The sequence below is a fragment of the Pseudophryne corroboree genome, unplaced genomic scaffold, assembly GCF_028390025.1.
Source record: "Pseudophryne corroboree isolate aPseCor3 unplaced genomic scaffold, aPseCor3.hap2 scaffold_1450, whole genome shotgun sequence".
NCBI lineage: Eukaryota > Metazoa > Chordata > Amphibia > Anura > Myobatrachidae > Pseudophryne > Pseudophryne corroboree.
In genome coordinates, this window is record NW_026968079.1 from 45,967 (window position 1) to 67,501 (window position 21,535).

The 21,535-nt window shown below is 41.9% G+C and overlaps 5 non-coding genes across 5 annotated transcripts; all 5 read left to right on the forward strand.

The window, feature by feature from the left end:
• Positions 1–7,525: 7,525 nt before the first annotated feature.
• On the forward strand, positions 7,526–7,618 carry TRNAI-AAU (transfer RNA isoleucine (anticodon AAU)). The gene is given in 2 exon segments: positions 7,526–7,563; positions 7,583–7,618. It is a non-coding gene; the product is annotated as a tRNA-Ile (tRNA).
• An 811-nt stretch (positions 7,619–8,429) lies between these two features.
• TRNAI-UAU (transfer RNA isoleucine (anticodon UAU)) lies at positions 8,430–8,522 on the forward strand. Its single transcript is given in 2 exon segments — positions 8,430–8,467; positions 8,487–8,522. It is a non-coding gene; the product is annotated as a tRNA-Ile (tRNA).
• A 1,720-nt stretch (positions 8,523–10,242) lies between these two features.
• TRNAI-UAU (transfer RNA isoleucine (anticodon UAU)) lies at positions 10,243–10,335 on the forward strand. The gene is given in 2 exon segments: positions 10,243–10,280; positions 10,300–10,335. It is a non-coding gene; the product is annotated as a tRNA-Ile (tRNA).
• A 9,050-nt stretch (positions 10,336–19,385) lies between these two features.
• Positions 19,386–19,478, forward strand: TRNAI-UAU (transfer RNA isoleucine (anticodon UAU)). Its single transcript is given in 2 exon segments — positions 19,386–19,423; positions 19,443–19,478. It is a non-coding gene; the product is annotated as a tRNA-Ile (tRNA).
• Positions 19,479–20,288: 810 nt separating this feature from the next.
• On the forward strand, positions 20,289–20,381 carry TRNAI-UAU (transfer RNA isoleucine (anticodon UAU)). Its single transcript is given in 2 exon segments — positions 20,289–20,326; positions 20,346–20,381. It is a non-coding gene; the product is annotated as a tRNA-Ile (tRNA).
• The last annotated feature ends 1,154 nt before the right edge of the window (positions 20,382–21,535 follow it).

Below are 21,535 nucleotides of genomic sequence, written 5' to 3' on the forward strand. Positions count from 1 at the left end.
CAGTGCAGTTTTATATTATTTAATATAATCCGTTCTCTGCCTGAAAAAACGATACACAGTGACTCAGTCACATACCATATCTGTGCTCAGCCCAGTGTGCTGCTGCATCATCTATGTATAATATCTGACTGTGCTCACACAGCTTAATTGTGGGGGAGACTGGGGAGCAGTTAGGTTATAGCAGGAGCCAGGAGTACATATTAAAATTAAACAGTGCACACTTTTTTCTGCAGGAGTGCCACTGCCAGTGTGACTGACCAGTGACCTGACCACCAGTATATAGTATACTATATTGTATTGTGAATGTCTGCCTGTAAAAGTTAAACACACGTCGTGTGACTTGTGTGGTGTTTTTTTATTCTATAAAATAAAAAACTCATTCTGCTGACAGACAGTGTCCAGCAGGTCCGTCATTATATAATATATACCTGTCCGGCTGCAGTAGTGATATATATATATTTTTTATATCATTATTTATCATCCAGTCGCAGCAGACACAGTACGGTAGTTCACGGCTGTAGCTACCTCTGTGTCGGCACTCGGCAGTCCATCCATAATTGTATACCACCTACCCGTGGTTTTTTTTTTCTTTCTTCTTTATACATACTACATCTCATTATCATCCAGTCTATATTAGCAGCAGACACAGTACAGTACGGTAGTCCACGGCTGTAGCTACCTCTGTGTCGGCACTCGGCAGTCCGTCCATAATTGTATACCACCTAGCCGTGGTTTTTTTTTTCTTTCTTCTTTATACATACTACATCTCATTATCAACCAGTCTATATTAGCAGCAGACACAGTACGGTAGTCCACGGCTGTAGCTACCTCTGTGTCGGCACTCGGCAGTCCATCCATAATTGTATACCACCTACCCGTGGTTTTTTTTTCTTTCTTCTTTATACATACATACTACATCTCTTTATCAACCAGTCTATATTAGCAGCAGACACAGTACGGTAGTCCACGGCTGTAGCTACCTCTGTGTCGGCACTCGGCAGTCCATCCATAATTGTATACCACCTACCCGTGGTTTTTTTTCTTTCTTCTTTATACATACATACTACATCTCTTTATCAACCAGTCTATATTAGCAGCAGACACAGTACGGTAGTCCACGGCTGTAGCTACCTCTGTGTCGGCACTCGGCAGTCCATCCATAATTGTATACCACCTACCCGTGTTTTTTTTTTCTTTCTTCTTTATACATACATACTACATCTCTTTATCAACCAGTCTATATTAGCAGCAGACACAGTACGGTAGTCCACGGCTGTAGCTACCTCTGTGTCGGCACTCGGCAGTCCGTCCATAATTGTATACCACCTACCCGTGGTTTTTTTTTCTTTCTTCTTTATACATACATACTACATCTCTTTATCAACCAGTCTATATTAGCAGCAGACACAGTACGGTAGTCCACGGCTGTAGCTACCTGTGTGTCGGCACTCGGCAGTCCATCCATAATTGTATACCACCTACCCGTGGTTTTTTTTTCTTTCTTCTTTATACATACATACTACATCTCATTATCATCCAGTCTATATTAGCAGCAGACACAGTACAGTACGGTAGTCCACGGCTGTAGCTACCTCTGTGTCGGCACTCGGCAGTCCATCCATAATTGTATACCACCTACCCGTGGTTTTTTTTTCTTTCTTCTTTATACATACATACTACATCTCTTTATCAACCTGTCTATATTAGCAGCAGACACAGTACGGTAGTCCACGGCTGTAGCTACCTCTGTGTCGGCACTCGGCAGTCCGTCCATAATTGTATACCACCTACCCGTGGTTTTTTTTTCTTTCTTCTTTATACATACATACTACATCTCTTTATCAACCAGTCTATATTAGCAGCAGACACAGTACGGTAGTCCACGGCTGTAGCTACCTCTGTGTTGGCACTCGGCAGTCCATCCATAATTGTATACCACCTACCCGTGGTTTTTTTTTTCTTTCTTCTTTATACATACTACATCTCATTATCATCCAGTCTATATTAGCAGCAGACACAGTACAGTATGGTAGTCCACGGCTGTAGCTACCTCTGTGTCGGCACTCGGCAGTCCGTCCATAATTGTATACCACCTACCCGTGGTTTTTTTTTCTTTCTTCTTTATACATACTACATCTCATTATCAACCAGTCTATATTAGCAGCAGACACAGTACGGTAGTCCACGGCTGTAGCTACCTCTGTGTCGGCACTCGGCAGTCCATCCATAATTGTATACCACCTACCCGTGGTTTTTTTTTCTTTCTTCTTTATACATACTACATCTCATTATCATCCAGTCTATATTAGCAGCAGACACAGTACAGTACGGTAGTCCACGGCTGTAGCTACCTCTGTGTCGGCACTCGGCAGTCCATCCATAATTGTATACCACCTACCCGTGGTTTTTTTCTTTCTTCTTTATACATACATACTACATCTCTTTATCAACCAGTCTATATTAGCAGCAGACACAGTACGGTAGTCCACGGCTGTAGCTACCTCTGTGTCGGCACTCGGCAGTCCGTCCATAATTGTATACCACCTACCCGTGTTTTTTTTTTCTTTCTTCTTTATACATACATACTACATCTCATTATCATCCAGTCTATATTAGCAGCAGACACAGTACAGTACAATAGTCCACGGCTGTAGCTACCTCTGTGTCGGCACTCGGCAGTCCATCCATAATTGTATACTAGTATCCATCCATCTCCATTGTTTACCTGAGGTGCCTTTTAGTTGTGCCTATTAAAATATGGAGAACAAAAATGTTGAGGTTCCAAAATTAGGGAAAGATCAAGATCCACTTCCACCTCGTGCTGAAGCTGCTGCCACTAGTCATGGCCGAGACGATGAAATGCCAGCAACGTCGTCTGCCACGGCCGATGCCCAATGTCATAGTACAGAGCATGTCAAATCCAAAACACCAAATATCAGTAAAAAAAGGACTCCAAAACCTAAAATAAAATTGTCGGAGGAGAAGCGTAAACTTGCCAATATGCCATTTACCACACGGAGTGGCAAGGAACGGCTGAGGCCCTGGCCTATGTTCATGGCTAGTGGTTCAGCTTCACATGAGGATGGAGGCACTCAGCCTCTCGCTAGAAAAATGAAAAGACTCAAGCTGGCAAAAGCAGTAGCACCGCAAAGAACTGTGCGTTCTTCGAAATCCCAAATCCACAAGGAGAGTCCAATTGTGTCGGTTGCGATGCCTGACCTTCCCAACACTGGACGTGAAGAGCATGCGCCTTCCACCATTTGCACGCCCCCTGCAAGTGCTGGAAGGAGCACTGGCAGTCCAGTTCCTGATAGTCAGATTGAAGATGTCAGTGTTGAAGTACACCAGGATGAGGAGGATATGGGTGTTGCTGGCGCTGGGGAGGAAATTGACCAGGAGGATTCTGATGGTGAGGTGGTTTGTTTAAGTCAGGCACCCGGGGAGACACCTGTTGTCCGTGGGAGGAATATGGCCGTTGACATGCCTGGTGAAAATACCAAAAAAATCAGCTCTTCGGTGTGGAAGTATTTCACCAGAAATGCGGACAACATTTGTCAAGCCGTGTGTTCCCTTTGTCAAGCTGTAATAAGTAGGGGTAAGGACGTTAACCACCTCGGAACATCCTCCCTTATACGTCACCTGCAGCGCATTCATAATAAGTCAGTGACAAGTTCAAAAACTTTGGCCGACAGCGGAAGCAGTCCACTGACCAGTAAATCCCTTCCTCTTGTAACCAAGCTCACGCAAACCACCCCACCAACTCCCTCAGTGTCAATTTCCTCCTTCCCCAGGAATGCCAATAGTCCTGCAGGCCATGTCACTGGCAATTCTGATGATTCCTCTCCTGCCTGGGATTCCTCCGATGCATCCTTGCGTGTAACGCCTACTGCTGCTGGCGCTGCTGTTGTTGCTGCTGGGAGTTGATGGTCATCCCAGAGGGGAAGTCGTAAGCCCACTTGTACTACTTCCAGTAAGCAATTGACTGTTCAACAGTCCTTTGCGAGGAAGATGAAATATCACAGCAGTCATCCTGCTGCAAAGCGGATAACTGAGGCCTTGACAACTATGTTGGTGTTAGACGTGCGTCCGGTATCCGCCGTTAGTTCACAGGGAACTAGACAATTTATTGAGGCAGTGTGCCCCCGTTACCAAATACCATCTAGGTTCCACTTCTCTAGGCAGGCGATACCGAGAATGTACACGGACGTCAGAAAAAGACTCACCAGTGTCCTAAAAAATGCAGTTGTACCCAATGTCCACTTAACCACGGACATGTGGACAAGTGGAGCAGGGCAGGGTCAGGACTATATGACTGTGACAGCCCACTGGGTAGATGTATGGACTCCCGCCGCAAGAACAGCAGCGGCGGCACCAGTAGCAGCATCTCGCAAACGCCAACTCTTTCCTAGGCAGGCTACGCTTTGTATCACCGCTTTCCAGAATACGCACACAGCTGAAAACCTCTTACGGCAACTGAGGAAGATCATCGCGGAATGGCTTACCCCAATTGGACTCTCCTGTGGATTTGTGGCATCGGACAACGCCAGCAATATTGTGTGTGCATTAAATATGGGCAAATTCCAGCACGTCCCATGTTTTGCACATACCTTGAATTTGGTGGTGCAGAATTTTTTAAAAAACGACAGGGGCGTGCAAGAGATGCTGTCGGTGGCCAGAAGAATTGCGGGACACTTTCGGCGTACAGGCACCACGTACAGAAGACTGGAGCACCACCAAAAACTACTGAACCTGCCCTGCCATCATCTGAAGCAAGAAGTGGTAACGAGGTGGAATTCAACCCTCTATATGCTTCAGAGGTTGGAGGAGCAGCAAAAGGCCATTCAAGCCTATACAATTGAGCACGATATAGGAGGTGGAATGCACCTGTCTCAAGCGCAGTGGAGAATGATTTCAACGTTGTGCAAGGTTCTGATGTCCTTTGAACTTGCCACACGTGAAGTCAGTTCAGACACTGCCAGCCTGAGTCAGGTCATTCCCCTCATCAGGCTTTTGCAGAAGAAGCTGGAGACATTGAAGGAGGAGCTAACACGGAGCGATTCCGCTAGGCATGTGGGACTTGTGGATGGAGCCCTTAATTCGCTTAACAAGGATTCACGGGTGGTCAATCTGTTGAAATCAGAGCACTACATTTTGGCCACCATGCTCGATCCTAGATTTAAAGCCTACCTTGGATCTCTCTTTCCGGCAGACACAAGTCTGCTGGGGTTGAAAGACCTGCTGGTGAGAAAATTGTCAAGTCAAGCGGAACGCGACCTGTCAACATCTCCTCCTTCACATTCTCCCGCAACTGGGGGTGCGAGGAAAAGGCTCAGAATTCCGAGCCCACCCGCTGGCGGTGATGCAGGGCAGTCTGGAGCGACTGCTGATGCTGACATCTGGTCCGGACTGAAGGACCTGACAACGATTACGGACATGTCGTCTACTGTCACTGCATATGATTCTCTCAACATTGAAAGAATGGTGGAGGATTATATGAGTGACCGCATCCAAGTAGGCACGTCACACAGTCCGTACTTATACTGGCAGGAAAAAGAGGCAATTTGGAGGCCCTTGCACAAACTGGCTTTATTCTACCTAAGTTGCCCTCCCACAAGTGTGTACTCCGAAAGAGTGTTTAGTGCCGCCGCTCACCTTGTCAGCAATCGGCGTACGAGGTTACATCCAGAAAATGTGGAGAAGATGATGTTCATTAAAATGAATTATAATCAATTCCTCCGCGGAGACATTGACCAGCAGCAATTGCCTCCACAGAGTACACAGGGAGCTGAGATGGTGGATTCCAGTGGGGACGAATTGATAATCTGTAAGGAGGGGGATGTACACGGTGATATATCGGAGGATGATGATGAGGTGGACATCTTGCCTCTGTAGAGCCAGTTTGTGCAAGGAGAGATTAATTGCTTCTTTTTTGGTGGGGGTCCAAACCAACCCGTCATATCAGTCACAGTCGTGTGGCAGACCCTGTCACTGAAATGATGGGTTGGTTAAAGTGTGCATGTCCTGTTTATACAACATAAGGGTGGGTGGGAGGGCCCAAGGACAATTCCATCTTGCACCTCTTTTTTCTTTTATTTTTCTTTGCGTCATGTGCTGTTTGGGGAGGGTTTTTTGGAAGGGCCATCCTGCGTGACACTGCAGTGCCACTCCTAGATGGGCCCGGTGTTTGTGTCGGCCACTAGGGTCGCTTATCTTACTCACACAGTCAGCTACCTCATTGCGCCTCTTTTTTTCTTTGCGTCATGTGCTGTTTGGGGAGGGTTTTTTGGAAGGGACATCCTGCGTGACACTGCAGTGCCACTCCTAGATGGGCCCGGTGTTTGTGTCGGCCACTAGGGTCGCTTATCTTACTCACACAGTCAGCTACCTCATTGCGCTTCTTTTTTTCTTTGCGTCATGTGCTGTTTGGGGAGGGTTTTTTGGAAGGGACATCCTGCGTGACACTGCAGTGCCACTCCTAGATGGGCCCGGTGTTTGTGTCGGCCACTAGGGTCGCTTATCTTACTCACACAGTCAGCTACCTCATTGCGCCTCTTTTTTTCTTTGCGTCATGTGCTGTTTGGGGAGGGTTTTTTGGAAGGGCCATCCTGCGTGACACTGCAGTGCCACTCCTAGATGGGCCCGGTGTTTGTGTCGGCCACTAGGGTCGCTTATCTTACTCACACAGTCAGCTACCTCATTGCGCCTCTTTTTTTCTTTGCGTCATGTGCTGTTTGGGGAGGGTTTTTTGGAAGGGCCATCCTGCGTGACACTGCAGTGCCACTCCTAGATGGGCCCGGTGTTTGTGTCGGCCACTAGGGTCGCTTATCTTACTCACACAGTCATCTACCTCATTGCGCCTCTTTTTTTCTTTGCGTCATGTGCTGTTTGGGGAGGGTTTTTTGGAAGGGACATCCTGCGTGACACTGCAGTGCCACTCCTAGATGGGCCCGGTGTTTGTGTCGGCCACTAGGGTCGCTTATCTTACTCACACAGCGACCTCGGTGCAAATTTTAGGACTAAAAATAATATTGTGAGGTGTGAGGTATTCAGAATAGACTGAAAATGAGTGTAAATTATGGTTTTTGAGGTTATTAATACTTTGGGATCAAAATGACCCCCAAATTCTATGATTTAAGCTGTTTTTTAGGGTTTTTTGAAAAAAACACCCGAATCCAAAACACACCCGAATGCGACAAAAAAAATTCGGTGAGGTTTTGCCAAAACGCGGTCGAACCCAAAACACGGCCGCGGAACCGAACACAAAACCAAAACACAAAACCCGAAAAATTTCCGGCGCTCATCTCTAGCTAAAATATTACAATAATTATGATAACATTGTTGTTGTTGTTGTTTTTTAAACCTTTTCTATCACCGTGGACAGCTTATTCAAGTGCCATCTGGCATGCATGTTCCTTTGTTGCTCATCATTCATCACCAAAAATGATTTTCTTTTTCAATTCTTATGACTGTACTGATTGTATTGAATAAAATCCACATCTAGCATAACTAATGAATGCTGAAAAGTGCTCCAGTGGCGCAATTGGTCAGCGCGCGGTACTAATAAGACAGTATCAGTTGAGCAATGCCGAGGTTGTGAGTTCAAGCCTTACCTGGAGCATATATGTATACTGTTTTTTTTTTCCTTTTCTTATGTCATTAGTCATTGATTATAAACTGCTACCTTAATATTTAATATGATATTACAAAGGATGGAAGAAAGAAAGAAAAAACACAAACATGATTGTGCATTTAAGTTGTCAGCACACATCTGCTTTGGTTCAAATGCACTGCATATCTTCCTTCAGTCAGCCAACAAAACAGCAATGGAAAAGATTAACATACTGTTGGTAAAGCAGTTGCATCAAATTGATTTTCTGCAATATAGCATGATAATCCATACTGACAGCTCTGGATAGTACCAGCACATTTCTTGCTGGACTTGGTAATGCAAAGAACACAGTAAACAGCTTCACTTTTTTTCAAAAATAAATAATTGACTATTAAAAACCTATCAGTCTTAAATAAGGACATCAGTAAGCACCACTGGCATAATGGATAAGGCACTGTTCTCCTAAGCCAGTGGTTGTGGGTTTAAGTCCCATCTGAGTTGGAAGTCATTACAGCAGTGTCTCATCACTAGAGTTGATATTTTATCCTTGCTTCAACTGTAAAACAGTCTTGCAGTGTTTAGCTTGTAAAAAATGACCACAGAAGCTAAAATATTACAATAATTATGATAACATTGTTGTTGTTGTTTTTTAAACCTTTTCTATCACCGTGGACAGCTTATTCAAGTACCATCTGGCATGCATGTTCCTTTGTTGCTCATCATTCATCACCAAAAATGATTTTCTTTTTCAATTCTTATGACTGTACTGATTGTATTGAATAAAATCCACATCTAGCATACCAAATTAATGCTGCAAAGTGCTCCAGTGGCGCAATTGGTCAGCACGCGGTACTTATAAGACAGTATCTGTTGAGCAATGCCGAGGTTGTGAGTTCAAGCCTCACCTGGAGCATCTTTGTATACTGTTTTTTTTTCCTTTTCTTATGTCATTAGTCATTGATTATAAACTGCTACCTTAATATTTAATATGATATTACAAAGGATGGAAGAAATAAAGAAAAAACACAAACATGATTGTGCATTTAAGTTGTCAGCACACATCAGCTTTGGTTCAAATGCACTGCATATCTTCCTTCAGTCAGCCAACAAAACAGCAATGGAAAAGATTAACATACTGTTGGTAAAGCAGTTGCATCAAATTGATTTTCTGCAATATAGCATGATAATCCATACTGACAGCTCTGGATAGTACCAGCACATTTCTTGCTGGACTTGGTAATGCAAAGAACACAGTAAACAGCTTCACTTTTTCCTCAAAAATAAATAATTGACTATTAAAAACCTAACAGTCTTAAATAAGAACATCAGTAAGCACCACTGGCATATTGGGTAAGGCACTGTTCTCCTAAGCAAGTGGTTGTGGGTTTAAGTCCCGTCTGAGTTGGAAGTCATTACAGCAAGTGTCTCATCACTAGAGTTGATATTTTATCCTTGCTTCAACTGTAAAACAGTCTTGCAGTGTTTAGCTTGTAAAAAATGACCACAGAAGCTAAAATATGACATTAATTATGATAACATTGTTGTTGTTGTTGTTGTTTTTTAAACCTTTTCTATCACCGTGGACAACTTATTCAAGTGCCATCTGGCATGCATGTTCCTTTGTTGCTCATCATTCATCACCAAAAATGATTTTCTTTTTCAATTCTTATGACTGTACTGATTGTATTGAATAAAATCCACATCCAGCATAACAAATTAATGCTGCAAAGTGCTCCAGTGGCGCAATTGGTCAGCACACGGTACTTATAAGACAGTATCTGTTGAGCAATGCCGAGGTTATGATTTCAAGCCTCACCTGGAGCATCTTTGTATACTGTTTTTTTTTCCTTTTCTTATGTCATTAGTCATTGATTATAAACTGCTACCTTAATATTTAATATGATATTGCAAAGGATGGAAGAAATAAAGAAAAAACACAAACATGATTGTGCATTTAAGTTGTCAGCACACATCTGCTTTGGTTCAAATGCACTGCATATCTTCCTTCAGTTAGCCAACAAAACAGCAATGGAAAAGATTAACATACTGTTGGTAAAGCAGTTGCATGAAATTGATTTTCTGCAATATAGCATGATAATCCATACTGACAGCTCTGGATAGTACCAGCACATTTCTTGCTGGACTTGGTAATGCAAAGAACACAGTAAACAGCTTCACTTTTTCCTCAAAAATAAATAATTGACTATTAAAAACCTAACAGTCTTAAATAAGAACATCAGTAAGCACCACTGGCATAATAGGTAAGGCACTTTTCTCCTAAGCCAGTGGTTGTGGGTTTAAGTCCCGTCTGAGTTGGAAGTCATTACAGCAAGTGTCTCATCACTAGAGTTGATATTTTATCCTTGCTTCAACTGTAAAACAGTCTTGCAGTGTTTAGCTTGTAAAAAATGACCACAGAAGCTAAAATATGACATTAATTATGATAACATTGTTGTTGTTTTTTAAACCTTTTCTATCACCGTGGACAGCTTATTCAAGTGCCATCTGGCATGCATGTTCCTTTGTTGCTCATCATTCATCACCAAAAATGATTTTCTTTTTCAATTCTTATGACTGTACTGATTGTATTGAATAAAATCCACATCTAGCATAACCAATTAATGCTGCAAAGTGCTCCAGTGGCGCAATTGGTCAGTGCGCGGTACTTATAAAACAGTATCTGTTCAGCAATGCCGAGGTTGTGAGTTCAAGCCTCACCTGGAGCATCTTTGTATACTGTTTTTTTTTCCTTTTCTTGTGTCATTAGTCATTGATTATAAACTGCTACCTTAATATTTAATATGATATTACAAAGGATGGAAGAAAGAAAGAAAAAACACAAACATGATTGTTGAAAATGGGTAGGTGAGGTGGGTTCCTGCGCACTCTCTATGCTGCCTAGCGTGAGGTCCTATCCTGATGTGTCACCACACACCTGTACCAGATTGAATACAAAAAGAAAAATTGGATAGAACCTGCTGTGGGCGCAACGTGTGGATAACGATGGTGTTACACCGTGGGGTCAAAGTACAAAGTTATTTGGGTGAGAGAATTTCTTCGCTGTTCTCCAAAAAGTCCTTCATCCGGTAAGTTCTTCTCCCTCAAACGATGTTGTATGCGGAGAAAACACAAATTGTACACAAGAGTTCAAAAAAAGGGGGAATTTCTCCCAATGCAGATAGTTCAGAGTGATGGTGACTTCTCCCCGGACTCTATGGACTACGATGTGGTTGGAAAGTGTGGAGATATCCGTATGGGTTCACCCTGGTGTTTCAAAGTAAACTTGGCCTCTCACATGTGTGCTTACTTTCATGCAAATGAAAAAGGCCTATAAAGGTTTCTTTATAGCCCCCTAAGGGTATTCTTGGTACCGAAAGTGGGTACGCTCCAAACATTCACATGCAAACACTTCTGAAAAGATGCTCACATCTAGGCTTACTTCAGAAGGCGCCGTACTTTCATGTAAAGGTATCTTTATCCCAGCAGGCTGGATGGCCGTCCTCATTCACCTCCTTTGTTTCATATTTAGGCTCGATGTAAAGCACAGAAACGGAGGGATGTATGAGGTTTCAATACATTTATTTTATAAAAATCAACGTGGATCAATAAAAACAAATTCTGAATGGTATACCACAACAAGCAATCTCATTGATGTTATATCAGCAAGGTCAAAAGGTGGGAAAAAAGATGTTAACCCGGGATGTCTCACCGTATTCTTGCTGATAGGGATGATTGGAGTGGTACCTCAGATCCTCACATGCTCCAACGCGTTTCGACCATTAAGTCTTTTTCAAGGTGCATGTGAGTAATGAAATGTCCTGATATTTATACCTAAGGGGACTGACTACTCCGCCCCTTCCTGGGCGGAACCCTGTGGAATCATCAAGATCTTTATTTCTGTATAAACTGGGATTTTTCCCTGGTAATCTAGTGGTGAATGCATAATTGCTGTGGAATAGTAAGATAGGATGGGTGGGAATGGGGAGAAAAGGGTGAGAAAGTGGTGTTATCGCCATGCGTTCCAACCGTGTGGAACGCATGGTCCGGACTTCCGGCGGAAGCACCTGATCATTGTGCTTCCGCTGGTGATAGCGCTCGTATGCGCCGCGTCTAATAGTGTGAAGGACGAGTCCGACGTGACTGATGGTCACGTGGGCTGCCCCGTGCGTGGTGGGCTGCGTCGTCTTGCGTTCCAAATCCAAATGGAACGCATTACGTGGGCGGCGGCCGGGTTTGGCAGAGGAGTATGATGTTCCCCACAATGTACTGAAGGATAAATTGGATGTGGAAGAATAAAAGTGATGGTTTTAGGAAATGCATAATGGATGGAAAAATTTATAAGAGTAATTACTGCGAATGCATGTATAGCATGATGTTGTGATAAATACCACCCTGCTATATTTTGTGGGTGGATAATCAAATGAACCAAATGGACAAATAATAAAATATAAAAAGAAGTAAAATAAATAAAAAAAAATGAAAAATATAAATACAAAACCATGTGTATGGGGACATATTGGGGGGGGGGATACACCGTGGATAAACAAATGAATTATGGAAAAATACTGTTCTTAATTGCTGAATGCAAATCGCTGGACCCTGGTGTAGTGGGTAAGGACCAGGAGGAAAGTGGTAGGCCTAAACTCTCTCCTCTGGGGGGGGGGGGTTTACGATATGGGCTCAACTGAATTATACCGATATTCTATGGTCCCCTGAATTGGCGGTGAGGGATCTAAGAACCCTGCTAACACAGAGCTCTGTTTGGTGCGGTGTTATATTAGGGACTCAATAAGGTTTATAAAAACCATTTAGTCTCGAAGTCCAAATTGAGGCCCGCTGGATGTAAGGTACCCATTTCAAATATGGTTCTCATTTCTTTCTTCGCAAGCTCCTCCTCCATATTATTCTTCCTCCAATTTCCCTTAATTATATGGATTCCACAGAAAGAGACCAGGTCTTTGAGCTGACAATGATGGTGTTCTTTAAAATGTGCTGACACTCCATGAGAGGTAATACCTTTCTTGATGTTACGTACGTGCTCTGCAATACGTTCCTTCAATTTCCTGGTAGTTCTTCCGACATATTGCTTTTTGCAGGAACACGTGATGAGATATATAACATGGTGGCTATCACAGGTAATGAATTGATGAATTTGTCTGCTTTTACCCGTTACGGTGGAAGTATACTCTGTGATTTTAGAAGTCGAACTCCTGCAGTTCTTACACATACTGCACGTTCCACATCTGTGAAAGCCTTTGGTCATGATGGTGCCTGGTTTCTTCTTATCTTGTGCCACACTTTTAACCAAGTGATTTTTAAGGTTGTCTACCCTTCTATATATGAACCTGGGTTTCTCTTTTAAGGTTCCTTTCAGCATAGGATCACGTAGAAGGATCCCCCAGTGTTTTCTAATGATGGTCTCTATCTGTTTGTGTTGGCTACATAACTTGGTAATAAACGGTATACCCATATCCTCTGAAGAATCTTCGTCTTTTATCTTAGGTTCCAACAAATCTTTTCTATTGCTGGTCAGATATTCTTGAAAGGGAATGTCCACTGTACTCGATGTATACCCTTTGGCCAGCAACTGTTTCTTCAATTTGGTTCCCTGTTTCTGATAATCCTCCACCTTTGAACAATTTTTCCTAATTCGGTGAAATTGGCTCTTCGGTACAGATGTGAGCCAATTATTGTGATGGTTGCTGGTGGATGGAATATATGAATTGCAGTCTGTGGGTTTCGTGTAGGTCCGTGTATGTAGAATTTGCTCTTCTATAAAGATCTCAAGATCCAAGAAGTGTACTCTAGTTTTACTGGTTTCAAAGGTGAGTAGGATATTTTTATTATTGTTATTTAGGAATCGACAAAACTCCTGTAGTGACGAGTCTGTGCCTTGCCACACAAAGAAAATGTCGTCGATGTATCTTACCCAGGTGACCAGGTCCGCCCCTGAGCCGCTCCAACTCTCCATGGATTCCTGTTCCCATTTTGCCATGAACAGGTTGGCGTAACTCGGGGCGAACCTGGTACCCATGGCGGTCCCCTTTGTCTGTAGATAATAAGAGCCATCATAGAAGAAGAAGTTGTTCTTCAAAATCAGCTCTATTCCTTCCAGAAGAAAGTCTTGGTATTGCTGTAGGTGAGTTTCTTTTGAAATGAAGTGGGATACTGAGCTTAAGCCATCCGAATGATTTATGATGGTGTAGAGTGATGATACATCCGCTGTAACTAAATGGTAATCCGATTTCCACTCTACGGTTTCCAATTTGTTTATGAGATCTGTGGAATCCTTGAGGTAAGATGGTGTTTTAGAGACTATAGGTTGTAACAAATGATCTATGAATTGTGATAAATTTGACATGAGTGATTCTGTTCCAGCTACTATTGGTCTACCTGGTGGTTTTTCCAAACTCTTATGAACCTTGGGTAGGATATAGAAAACTGGTATGGATGGATTTTGAATAAGCATATATTTGTAGTTCTTTTCTGTAATTGTGTCCTGGCGTTTGTATTTATCCAAGAAGGTGGTGAGTTTCTTTTTGATCTGTTCAGAAGGATTCCCTCTCAATTTCTTGTATGTTACTTCATCTTCAAGGTGTCTTTGGACCTCTTCTTCATAATCCTTTAGATCCAAAATGACTATGCCTCCGCCTTTGTATGCGGGTTTGATTATGATGGAGGTTTGTTCTTTCAGATGCTTCAGTGCATCCCTCTCCTTCTTGTTTAAATTCCTGGATCCTTTTTTCCAAGTGATTTCTTGTTCAAGATCTTCTTTTACTGCTTTTTCAAAGGTCTCTATGAAACATCCTTTTTTGTGGAGGGGATAGAAGATGGATTTGGGTTTGAACTTACTGGGTTCTTCTTCTTCTCTTGTAGGTTGCTCTTGGAAGAATTTGTTTAGTGTGAGTTTGCGTATGAATCTTTGTAAATCCACATATACGTCGAAATTATCCACCTTTGATGACGGGGCAAATTTCAGGCCCCTGCCTAGAACCTTTTCCTCCACCTCCGAGAGCGTATATTTGCTTAGGTTGAAGATCCTAACATAACCTTCGTCTTTCTGTGTGTTCCCTTCTTCAGGGGCGTTATCTACGGGATCCTCTTGGACTCCAGGTATTTGTGGTAAGTTATTCCTCTTCTTCTTTTTCTTTTTCTTCTTTGTCCTTTCAATTGATGGTACTCCTTTGTTTTTCTTCTTTTTCCCTCCCCGTTTTCCTCTTTTTGTTCTTTTTGTTTTCGGGGTGGGTTTTATCCTAAAAAAACCTCCCCTCCATAGTGCTCCTGCTGTTGGCGGAATGTCCTATCTTTGAATCTCGGATTTCCATGGTTGGTGTATTCTCTTGTTCCAAGATTCCGATGTTCAATACTCCTGTCCCTTTTCCTTTGTCTATAACCCTCTCTCCAGGATCCTCTCTTCTCCCTTACATGACTGCGTCTTTCATGGATGGGGGTTCTTCCTCTCCAAGATCTTCTTCTTTCTTCTATATGACGATCTCTACGAAAGGAAACTTACCTTTTCCTTGGGTGTGGGTACGTCCTACTATTCGTGGTTTCCCTTTTCTTTTCTCTTTGATCCTCCCTATTCCTTCTAAAGGGACGTTCTTCATCAAACCTGGATCTTTGTTCATAGTTTCTTGGTTTGGTTCCTTGTGGTCCAAAAAAGTTCCTCTCCTTCTTAGTTATGAGATGTTGCTTGCCCTCTTTAAAGTCTGTGACGTCCCGCTGATACTTGTTTCTCTTTTTCTGCATGAGTTCCTTCTCATTATGGCCCACCTTTTCTGTTATATCTTGTTCCATCTCTTTATAATCAGTAAGTTCTTTAAATGGCTCTACCAGTGTTTTTAGAGAGTCAATCTCTGTTTCCAGATCTTTCAACTCCTTTGTTCTTTCTCGTACCAGGAGTCTCATGAGTGAGAGGGAACATGAGTCTAAAATTCTCATCCATTCCGCTTCAAACGTTGAGGATCTATTCTGAAAGGATGGCAACTTATCTATTCTTAGACCTCTGGGAATGATTTCCTCTGCAATATATCTCTCTAGTGAGATCAGCTCCCACCAGATTCTACCTTCTTTCAATAAGGCATTTTGTAATTTCTCCATCATACCCTCTAGATCGCCATCTATGCATGGTGTGGTTTCTGCATGATCTAGGAAAATTTCCTCTAGTTTCTCTCTCCTTACATCTCTGTGAGCAAACATGGTTCAAGTGCAGCTGGAAACTACCTCAAGGTGAAAACAATCTATTGAAAATGGGTAGGTGAGGTTGGTTCCTGCGCACTCTCTATGCTGCCTAGCGTGAGGTCCTATCCTGATGTGTCACCACACACCTGTACCAGATTGAATACAAAAAGAAAAATTGGATAGAACCTGCTGTGGGCGCAACGTGTGGATAACGATGGTGTTACACCGTGGGGTCAAAGTACAAAGTTATTTGGGTGAGAGAATTTCTTCGCTGTTCTCCAAAAAGTCCTTCATCCGGTAAGTTCTTCTCCCTCAAACGATGTTGTATGCGGAGAAAACACAAATTGTACACAAGAGTTCAAAAAAAGGGGGAATTTCTCCCAATGCAGATAGTTCAGAGTGATGGTGACTTCTCCCCGGACTCTATGGACTACGATGTGGTGGGAAAGTGTGGAGATATCCGTATGGGTTCACCCTGGTGTTTCAAAGTAAACTTGGCCTCTCACATGTGTGCTTACTTTCATGCAAATGAAAAAGGCCTATAAAGGTTTCTTTATAGCCCCCTAAGGGTATTCTTGGTACCGAAAGTGGGTACGCTCCAAACATTCACATGCAAACACTTCTGAAAGGATGCTCACATCTAGGCTTACTTCAGAAGGCGCCGTACTTTCATGTAAAGGTATCTTTATCCCAGCAGGCTGGATGGCCGTCCTCATTCACCTCCTTTGTTTCGTATTTAGGCTCGATGTAAAGCACAGAAACGGAGGGATGTATGAGGTTTCAATACATTTATTTTATAAAAATCAACGTGGATCAATAAAAACAAATTCTGAATGGTATACCACAACAAGCAATCTCATTGATGTTATATCAGCAAGGTCAAAAGGTGGGAAAAAAGATGTTAACCCGGGATGTCTCACCGTATTCTTGCTGATAGGAATGATTGGAGTGGTACCTCAGATCCTCACATGCTCCAACGCGTTTCGACTATTAAGTCTTTTTCAAGGTGCATGTGAGTAATAAAATGTCCTGATATTTATACCTAAGGGGACTGACTACTCCGCCCCTTCCCTAATATAACACCGCACCTAACAGAGCTCTGTGTTAGCAGGGTTCTTAGATCCCTCACCGCCAATTCAGGGGACCATAGAATATCGGTATAATTCAGTTGAGCCCATATCGTAAACCCCCCCCCAGAGGAGAGAGTTTAGGCCTACCTCTTTCCTCCTGGTCCTTACCCACTACACCAGGGTCCAGCGATTTGCATTCAGCAATTAAGAACAGTATTTTTCCATAATTCATTTGTTTATCCACGGTGTATCCCCCCCCCCAATATGTCCCCATACACATGGTTTTGTATTTATATTTTTCATTTTTTTTATTTTTATTTTACTTCTTTTTATATTTTATTATTTGTCCATTTGGTTCATTTGATTATCCACCCACAAAATATAGCAGGGTGGTATTTATCACAACATCATGCTATACATGCATTCGCTGTAATTACTCTTATAAATTTTTCCATCCATTATGCATTTCCTAAAACCATCACTTTTATTCTTCCACATCCAATTTATCCTTCAGTACATTGAGGGGAACATCATACTCATCTGCCAAACCCGGCCGCCACCCACGTCATGCGTTCCATTTGGATTTGGAACGCAAGACGACGCAGCCCACCACGCACGGGGCAGCCCACGTGACCATCAGTCACGTCGGACTCGTCCTTCACACTATTAGACGCGGCGCATACGAGCGCTACCACCAGCGGAAGCACAATGATCAGGTGCTTCCGCCGGAAGTCCGGACCATGCGTTCCACACGGTTGGAACGCATGGCGATAACACCACTTTCTCACCCTTTTCTCCCCATTCTCACCCATCCTATCTTACTATTCCACAGCAATTATGCATTCACCACTAGATTACCAGGGAAAAATCCCAGTTTATACAGAAATAAAGATCTTGATGATTCCACAGGGTTCCGCCCAGGAAGGGGCGGAGTAGTCAGTCCCCTTAGGTATAAATATCAGGACATTTCATTACTCACATGCACCTTGAAAAAGACTTAATAGTCGAAACACGTTGGAGCATGTGAGGATCTGAGGTACCACTCCAATCATCCCTATCAGCAAGAATACGGTGAGACATCCCGGGTTAACATCTTTTTTCCCACCTTTTGACCTTGCTGATATAACATCAATGAGATTGCTTGTTGTGGTATACCATTCAGAATTTGTTTTTATTGATCCACGTTGATTTTTATAAAATAAATGTATTGAAACCTCATACATCCCTCCGTTTCTGTGCTTTACATCGAGCCTAAATACGAAACAAAGGAGGTGAATGAGGACGGCCATCCAGCCTGCTGGGATAAAGATACCTTTACATGAAAGTACGGCGCCTTCTGAAGTAAGCCTAGATGTGAGCATCCTTTCAGAAGTGTTTGCATGTGAATGTTTGGAGCGTACCCACTTTCGGTACCAAGAATACCCTTAGGGGGTTATAAAGAAACCTTTATAGGCCTTTTTCATTTGCATGAAAGTAAGCACACATGTGAGAGGCCAAGTTTACTTTGAAACACCAGGGTGAACCCATACGGATATCTCCACACTTTCCCACCACATCGTAGTCCATAGAGTCCGTGGAGAAGTCACCATCACTCTGAACTATCTGCATTGGGAGAAATTCCCCCTTTTTTGAACTCTTGTGTACAATTTGTGTTTTCTCCGCATACAACATCGTTTGAGGGAGAAGAACTTACCGGATGAAGGACTTTTTGGAGAACAGCGAAGAAATTCTCTCACCCAAATAACTTTGTACTTTGACCCCACGGTGTAACACCATCGTTATCCACACGTTGCGCCCACAGCAGGTTCTATCCAATTTTTCTTTTTGTATACAAACATGATTGTGCATTTAAGTTGTCAGCACACATCTGCTTTGGTTCAAATGCACTGCATATTTTTCTTCAGTCAGCCAACAAAACAGCAATGGAAAAGATTAACATACTGTTGGTAAAGCAGTTGCATCAAATTTATTTTCTGCAATATAGCATGATAATCCATACTGACAGCTCTGGATAGTACCAGCACATTTCTTGCTGGACTTGGTAATGCAAAGAACACAGTAAACAGCTTCACTTTTTCCTCAAAAATAAATAATTGACTATTAAAAACCTAACAGTCTTAAATAAGAACATCAGTAAGCACCACTGGCATAATGGATAAGTCACTGCCCTCCTAAGCCAGGTGGTCCAAGTCCCATATGGGGTGGAAGTAATTACAGCAAGTGTCTCATCACTAGAGTTGATATTTTATCCTTGCTTCAACTGTAAAACAGTCTTGCAGTGTTTAGCTTGTAAAAAATGACCACAGAAGCTAAAATATGACATTAATTATGATAACATTGTTGTTGTTGTTTTTTTAAACCTTTTCTATCACTGTGGACAGCCTATTCAAGTGCCATCTGGCATGCATGTTCCTTTGTTGCTCATCATTCATCACCAAAAATGATTTTCTTTTTCAATTCTTATGACTGTACTGATTGTATTGAATAAAATCCACATCTAGCATAACCAATTAATGCTGCAAAGTGCTCCAGTGGCACAATTGGTCAGTGCGCGGTACTTATACGATAGTATCTGTTGAGCAATGCCGAGGTTGTGAGTTCAAGCCTCACCTGGAGCATCTTTGTATACTGTTTATTTTTTCCTTTTCTTGTGTCATTAGTCATTGATTATAAACTGCTACCTTAATATTTAATATGATATTACAAAGGATGGAAGAAAGAAAGAAAAAACACAAACATGATTGTGCATTTAAGTTGTCAGCACACATCTGCTTTGGTTCAAATGCACTGCATATCTTTCTTCAGTCAGCCAACAAAACAGCAATGGAAAAGATTAACATACTGTTGGTAAAGCAGTTGCATCAAATTGATTTTCTTCAATATAGCATGATAATCCATACTGACAGCTCTGGATAGTACCAGCACATTTCTTGCTGGACTTGGTAATGCAAAGAACACAGTAAACAGCTTCACTTTTTCCTCAAAAATAAATAATTGACTATTAAAAACCTAACAGTCTTAAATAAGAACATCAGTAAGCACCACTGGCATAATGGATAAGTTACTGCCCTCCTAAGCCAGGGGGTCCAAGTCCCATATGGGGTGGAATTCATTACAGCAAGTGTCTCATCACTAGAGTTGATATTTTATCCTTGCTTCAACTGTAAAACAGTCTTGCAGTGTTTAGCTTGTAAAAAATGACCACAGAAGCTAAAATATGACATTAATTATGATAACATTGTTGTTGTTGTTGTTTTTTAAACCTTTTCTATCACCGTGGACAGCTTATTCAAGTGCCATCTGGCATGCATGTTCCTTTGTTGCTCATCATTCATCACCAAAAATGATTTTCTTTTTCAATTCTTATGACTGTACTGATTGTATTGAATAAAATCCACATCTAGCATAACCAATCAATGCTGCAAAGTGCTCCAGTGGTGCAATTGGTCAGCGTGCGGTACTTATAAGACAGTATCTGTTGAGCAATGCCGAGGTTGTGAGTTCGAGCCTCACCTGGAGCAGCTTTGTATACTGTTTTTTTTCCTTTTCTTACGTCATTAGTTATTGATTATAAACTGCTACCTTAATATTTAATATGATATTACAAATGATGGAAGAAAGAAAGAAAAAACACAAACATGATTGTGCATTTAAGTTGTCAGCACACATCTGCATATCTTCCTTCAGTCAGCCAACAAAACAGCAATGGAAAAGATTAACATACTGTTGGCAAAGCAGTTGCATCAAATTGATTTTCTGCAATATAGCATGATAATCCATACTGACAGCTCTGGATAGTACCAGCACATTTCTTGCTGGACTTGGTAATGCAAAGAACACAGTAAACAGCTTCACTTTATCCTCAAAAATAAATAATTGACTATTAAAAACCTAACAGTCTTAAATAAGAACATCAGTAAGCACCACTGGCATAATGGATAAGTCACTGCCCTCCTAAGCCAGGGGGTCCAAGTCCCATATGGGGTGGAATTCATTACAGCAAGTGTCTCATCACTAGAGTTGATATTTTATCCTTGCTTCAACTGTAAAACAGTCTTGCAGTGTTTAGCTTGTAAAAAATGACCACAGAAGCTAAAATATGACAATAATTATGATAACATTGTTGTTGTTGTTTTTTAAACCTTTTCTATCACCGTGGACAGCTTATTCAAGTGCCATCTGGCATGCATGTTCCTTTGTTGCTCATCATTCATCACCAAAAATTATTTTCTTTTTCAATTCTTATGACTGTACTGATTGTATTGAATAAAATCCACATCTAGCATAACCAATCAATGCTGCAAAGTGCTCCAGTGGTGCAATTGGTCAGCGTGCGTTACTTATAAGACAGTATCTGTTGAGCAATGCCGAGGTTGTGAGTTCAAGCCTCACCTGGAGCATCTTTGTATACTGTTTTTTTCCTTTTCTTATGTCATTAGTCATTGATTATAAACTGCTACCTTAATAATTAATATGATATTACAAAGGATGGAAATAAGAAAGAAAAAACACAAACATGATTGTGCATTTAAGTTGTCAGCACACATCTGCTTTGGTTCAAATGCACTGCATATCTTCCTTCAGTCAGCCAACAAAACAGCAATGGAAAAGATTAACATACTGTTGGTAAAGCAGTTGCATCAAATTGATTTTCTGCAATATAGCATGATAATCC